Raw genomic sequence first — 6801 nt, forward strand, 5'->3', positions numbered from 1 at the left:
TTTAAACGGGCGTTCCTCCACTCGCAGTGATGATGCGAGATGTGAGAACTAAAGGATGGTCCAACGCTGAAAACGTGCGCATAATGTGCTAGGGGCGAGTTTATAGTCCCATTGCACACGCAGTTACACGTAAGCGCGATGCAATTTTTTTTTTTTCCTATCACAACCACATTCAATTTTTTCACAAAAATGGATCGCATTTGCATAGAAATCGCTGGGTTTTTGGGTGCCATATTGCTCTGAGAAACTCATACCAACATCGCGATCACCGGTGTATAATCAACCCTTGGCCTATAAGAGGCTCTCGGAGGCTCCTTGTGTGCAGTGACCTCTTCTTCCGCTTGTGTAGCGGACACGGGATAACACCGAGCCTACAGTCCTAGTTATCTGTATGACTCCAATCCTGGACACACACACACCACAGAACACAGGATGACACTGGGCCTACAGTCCTAGTTATCTGTATAAATCCACTCCTGGACAGACATACTCCGGGACACAGGATAACACCGGGCCTACAGTCCTAGTTATCTGTATGACTCCGCTCCTGGACACACACTCCGAGACGCAGGATGACACCGGGCCTACAGTCCTAGTTATCTGTATAAATCCACTCCTGGACAGACATACTCCGGGACACAGGATAACACCGGGCCTACAGTCCTAGTTATCTGTATGACTCCACTACTGGACACACACACTCCGGGACACAGGATGACACCAGTCCTACAGTCCTGGTTATCTGTATAACTCCACTCCTGGACAGACATACTCCGAGACGCAGGATGACACCGGGCCTACAGTCCTGGTTATCTGTATGACTCCACCCCTGGACACGCACACTCCAGGACACAGGATAACACCAGGCCTACAGTCCTAGTTAATTATGACTCCGCTCCTGGACACACACACTCCAGGACACAAAATGACACCGGGCCTACAGTTCTAGTTAGCTGTATGACACCACTCCTGGACACACACACTCTGGGACACAGAATGACACCGGGCCTACAGTCCTGGTTATCTGTATGACTCTGCTTCTGGACACACACACTCTGGGATACAGGATGACACCGGGCCTACAGTCCTAGTTATCTGTATGACTCCGCTCCTGGACACACACACTCCGGGACACAGGATGACACCAGTCCTACAGTCCTGGTTATCTGTATGACTCTGCTTCTGGACACACACACTCTGGGGTACAGGATGACACTGGGCCTACAGTCCTGGTAATCTGTATGACTCTGCTTCTGGACACACACACTCTGGGGTACAGGATGACACTGGGCTACAGTCTAGGTTATCTGTATGACTCCCATCCTGGACACACACGCTCCGGGACACAGGATAACACCGGCCTACAGTCCTAGTTATCTGTATGACTCCGCTCCTGGACGCACACACTCCGGGACACAGGATGACACTGGGCTACAGTCCTGGTTATCTGTATGACTCCGCACCTGGACACATACACTGCAGGACACAGGATGACACCGGCCTACAGTCCTAGTTATCTGTATGACTCCGCTTCTGGACACACACACTCTGGGACACAGGATGACAATGGGCCTACAGTCCTAGTTATCTGTATGACTCCGCTTCTGGACACACACACTCCGGGACACAGGATGACACTGGCCTACAGTCCTAGTTATCTGTATCACTCCACTCCAGGACACGCACACTCTGGGACACAGGATGACACCGGACCTACAGTCTAGGTTATCTGTATGACTCCGCTCCTGGACACACACACTCCAGGACACAGGAAGTCACTGGTCCTACAGTCCTAGTTATCTGTATGACTCCGCTCCTGGACACACACACTCCAGGACACAGGAAGTCACTGGTCCTACAGTCCTAGTTATCTGTATGACTCCGCTCCTGGACACAACACTGCTGATACTCACTGCACGGTGGCCTCCTTTGACTCGCTTTTAAGGTAGAGGTCCTGAGGTTGGACAATCACGATACCTCTCCTCAGCTTCCTTTCTTTATCACATGAGGGTTGAAGGGGTATTAGGCTGGGTTCACACAGGGCGTATTCCCGCCGGAAATCTCGCGGTTTGGCCGCAGCAAAAACCGCGAGATTTCCGCCGGGAGTACCGCCGCGGAAAAAGCCGCGGCGTCTTTGAAGCGGCCCAGCCGCTCGCTTTTCCGTTGCGGCCGGCGCTCCCATAGAGGAGAGCGCAGCCGCGACGAAAGTAAACAAAAAATAGACATGCTGCATCTTTTGAAACCACGGCTGCGGCGGCCGCAGTTTCAGACGGACTTACCGCAGCGGATTGGCCGTGCCGTGTGGACGAGATTTCTGAGAAATCTCGTCCACATGGCTGGCTAATCCCGAGATTAGCGGCCGCGGGCGGATTTTCCGCGGCTGAATTCCGCACAGCAAAACCGCGGCAAATCCGCCCTGTGTGAACCCAGCCTTAGTGTATCTTGACGCCACCAGGAAGCTAGGGGCTTGACAGGAAGAACGGCCCTGTCACACCCCCAGCTCCTGATAGGGTCAAGCTTTAAAGGTCCTAGCAGCACAGTGTAGATTGCTCATTGCCGTCCCTGGAGGCTTACGGTGACGGTAACTTTTCCATGTAGGCTTACATTATCAGCTGTAAGAATAAAAGGAACCTTCACCGTAATCCACCAGGATGTACAGGCTCCACGTGGGACTGTGAACGCTGCTGGGGCGTGCGGCTTCTCTGCTATGTCTCCCCACCGCACGGAGGATGAGCTTTGATTGACAGCTGCTGGGTGTGTCTTTGGTTCCGGCGGCCGCCTGCCTGCTGCCACCATGGCGGATAGTGTGTTCTGCCTTATGGCGTGTCCCCCGTGCACAGCAAATGCCGATGTGTTGGCGCGGCTGCAGACTATCGTGGTGCTGCTCCGCGCCGCTCTGACATCCCTGCTGTGAGCCTGCATTGTGCGTGCGGCCGGCAGTCAAAGTGGCTGTCCCTGGTGCGCTGCCAGCTCAGCTGCGGCAGACATCCTTAAATTACACCGGGGCAGGGGCGCTTCTGTACTGCAGGAAAAGGCGCTTTACGGCTCTTTCTCCTCATTGTTTTCTCGGCTCCTGCGGCGCTTCACTGTCCTTCCAGGACCTACAGCCTTGCCAGCTGAACAGCCAATCAGGGACAAGGGGGCGTCACCCCCCTGTCAATCTCGACTCCCCCAGGAAGGTACCCCCATGTGGCTGGCACTCTCCCTACACACTCTACCATTAAAGCAATGGAACTCCCTAACTAACTTTTTGCAGAAATATCCCAGACATTCACAGACATTAACCTCTTACATGCTGCAGCTGTGCAATACAGATAACTGAAGCCAAGACAATTTGCACAGAGCATGCACACTGAAGACATGACAGGTATGACTATTATGGAGGGGGCCAGATCTATAGGGTTCCGGGCACTACAGTGGCTTTATATGGGGCAACTGAATAGAGCGAATGTAAGCGATGATTGCTCTGTGTAAAAATGCCCTCCAACATTGTGGCAAGTGAGAATTCGTTCACTAGTCACTAACTACTTTGTTTCAGCTCACCTGCAAATAGTCGCTGGTTGATTATTGTCTGGTGTAACCAGACAATGTATATCCTTCAGCGAGTAGCAAATAACTTTGCAGCAATATGTCATATTAGTGAGGAGAAAACACGTGGGGACTGTTCTTATACACCGCCCAGCGGGCCGTCACATCGCAAACAGCGCAATAGTCACTGTTTACCATGGGTGTAGGCGACTCAAGGGAGGGGAACGGAACCGGGCTGAAGGAATTAGAGAGTCAAACCAGTTATAGGGTAAAATCACTACATGCTTTGGATTCAGAAGACAGACAGACTGTCTGTCTGTCTGTCTGTCTGTCTCTGTCTGTCTGATAGACAGATATGAGACAGATAGATATGACAGATAGGAGATAGATAGATATGACAGATAGGAGATAGATAGATATGACAGATAGGAGATAGATAGATATGACAGATATGACAGATAGGAGATAGATAGATATAGACAGATATAGGAGATAGATAGGAGATAGACAGATATAGGAGATAGACAGATAGATAGATAGATAGGAGATAGACAGATAGATAGATAGGAGATAGACAGATAGGAGACAGATAGGAGACAGATAGGAGACAGATAGATAGGAGACAGATAGATAGGAGACAGATAGATAGGAGACAGATAGATAGGAGATAGATAGATAGGAGATAGATAGATAGGAGATAGATAGATAGGAGATAGATAGATAGGAGATAGATAGATAGGAGATAGATAGATAGGAGATAGATAGATAGGAGATAGATAGATAGGAGATAGATAGATAGGAGATAGATAGATAGGAGATAGATAGATAGGAGATAGATAGATAGGAGATAGATAGATAGGAGATAGATAGATAGGAGATAGATAGATAGGAGATAGATAGATAGGAGATAGATAGATAGGAGATAGATAGATAGGAGATAGATAGATAGGAGATAGATAGATAGGAGATAGATAGATAGGAGATAGATAGATAGGAGATAGATAGATAGGAGATAGATAGATAGGAGATAGATAGATAGGAGATAGATAGATAGGAGATAGATAGATAGGAGATAGATAGATAGGAGATAGATAGATAGGAGATAGATAGATAGGAGATAGATAGATAGGAGATAGATAGATAGGAGATAGATAGATAGGAGATAGATAGATAGGAGATAGATAGATAGGAGATAGATAGATAGGAGATAGATAGATAGGAGATAGATAGATAGGAGATAGATAGATAGGAGATAGATAGATAGGAGATAGATAGATAGGAGATAGATAGATAGGAGATAGATAGATAGGAGATAGATAGATAGGAGATAGATAGATAGGAGATAGATAGATAGGAGATAGATAGATAGGAGATAGATAGATAGGAGATAGATAGATAGGAGATAGATAGATAGGAGATAGATAGATAGGAGATAGATAGATAGGAGATAGATAGATAGGAGATAGATAGATAGGAGATAGATAGATAGGAGATAGATAGATAGGAGATAGATAGATAGGAGATAGATAGATATGAGATAGATAGATATGAGATAGATAGATATGAGATAGATAGATATGAGATAGATAGATATGAGATAGATAGATATGAGATAGATAGATATGAGATAGATAGATATGAGATAGATAGATATGAGATAGATAGATATGAGATAGATAGATATGAGATAGATAGATATGAGATAGATAGATATGAGATAGATAGATATGAGATAGATAGATATGAGATAGATAGATATGAGATAGATAGATATGAGATAGATAGATATGAGATAGATAGATATGAGATAGATAGATATGAGATAGATATGAGATAGATAGATATGAGATAGATATGAGACAGATAGATATGAGATAGATATGAGACAGATAGATAGATAGATATGAGACAGATAGATAGATATGAGACAGATAGATAGATATGAGACAGATAGATAGATATGAGACAGATAGATAGATATGAGACAGATAGATAGATATGAGACAGATAGATAGATATGAGACAGATAGATAGATATGAGACAGATAGATAGATATGAGATAGATAGATATGAGATAGATAGATATGAGATAGATAGATATGAGATAGATAGATATGAGATAGATAGATATGAGATAGATAGATATGAGATAGATATGAGATAGATAGATATGAGATAGATAGATAGATATGAGATAGATAGATAGGAGATAGATAGATAGATAGATAGGAGATAGATAGATATAAGATAGATAGATAGATAGGAGATAGATAGATATGACAGATAGATAGGAGATAGATAGATATGACAGATAGATAGAAGATAGATAGGAGAGAGATAGATATGAGATAGATAGATATAAGATAGATAGACAGAGAGATAGATAGATAGGAGATAGGAGATAGGAGATAGATAGATAGATAGATATGAGATAGATAGATATAAGATAGATAGACAGAGAGATAGAGAGATAGATAGATAGATATGACAGATAGGAGATAGATAGATGTGACAGATAGATAGATAGGAGATAGATATGGAATAGATAAATAGATGGATATGAGAGAGAGATAGATAGAAGATAGATAGATATGAGATAGATAGATATTAGATAGATAGATAGATAGGAGATAGATATGAGATACATAGATAGATATAAGATAAATAGATAGATATGAGATAGATAGGAAGGAGATGGATAGATATGAGATAGATAGATAGATAGAGAGATAGACAGAGAGATAGATATAAGATAGATAGACAGAGAGATAGACAGAGATAGATAGATAGATAGATAGAGACAGATAGGAGATAGATAGATAGATAGGAGATATATAGATAGATAGATAGATAGATAGGAGATAGATAGATAGGAGGTAGATAGATAGATAGATAGATAGATAGGAGATAGATAGATAGATAAATAGATGGATATGAGAGAGAGAGATAGATAGATAGAAGATAGATAGATAGGAGAGAGATAGATAGATATGAGATAGATAGATAGGAGATAGATAGGAGATAGATAGATAGATATGAGATATATAGATAGATAGGAGATAGATAGATAGGAGATAGATAGATATGTGATAGATATGAGATAGATAGGAGATAGATATGTGATAGATAGGAGATAGATAGATATATAGATAGGAGATAGATAGGGAGATAGATAGATAGGAGATAGATAGATAGGAGCTAGATAGATAGGAGATAGATAGAGAAATAGGAGATAGATAGATAGATAGATAGATAGATAGATAGATAGATAG

This window comes from Eleutherodactylus coqui, chromosome 2, assembly GCF_035609145.1.
Source record: "Eleutherodactylus coqui strain aEleCoq1 chromosome 2, aEleCoq1.hap1, whole genome shotgun sequence".
Lineage (NCBI taxonomy): Eukaryota > Metazoa > Chordata > Amphibia > Anura > Eleutherodactylidae > Eleutherodactylus > Eleutherodactylus coqui.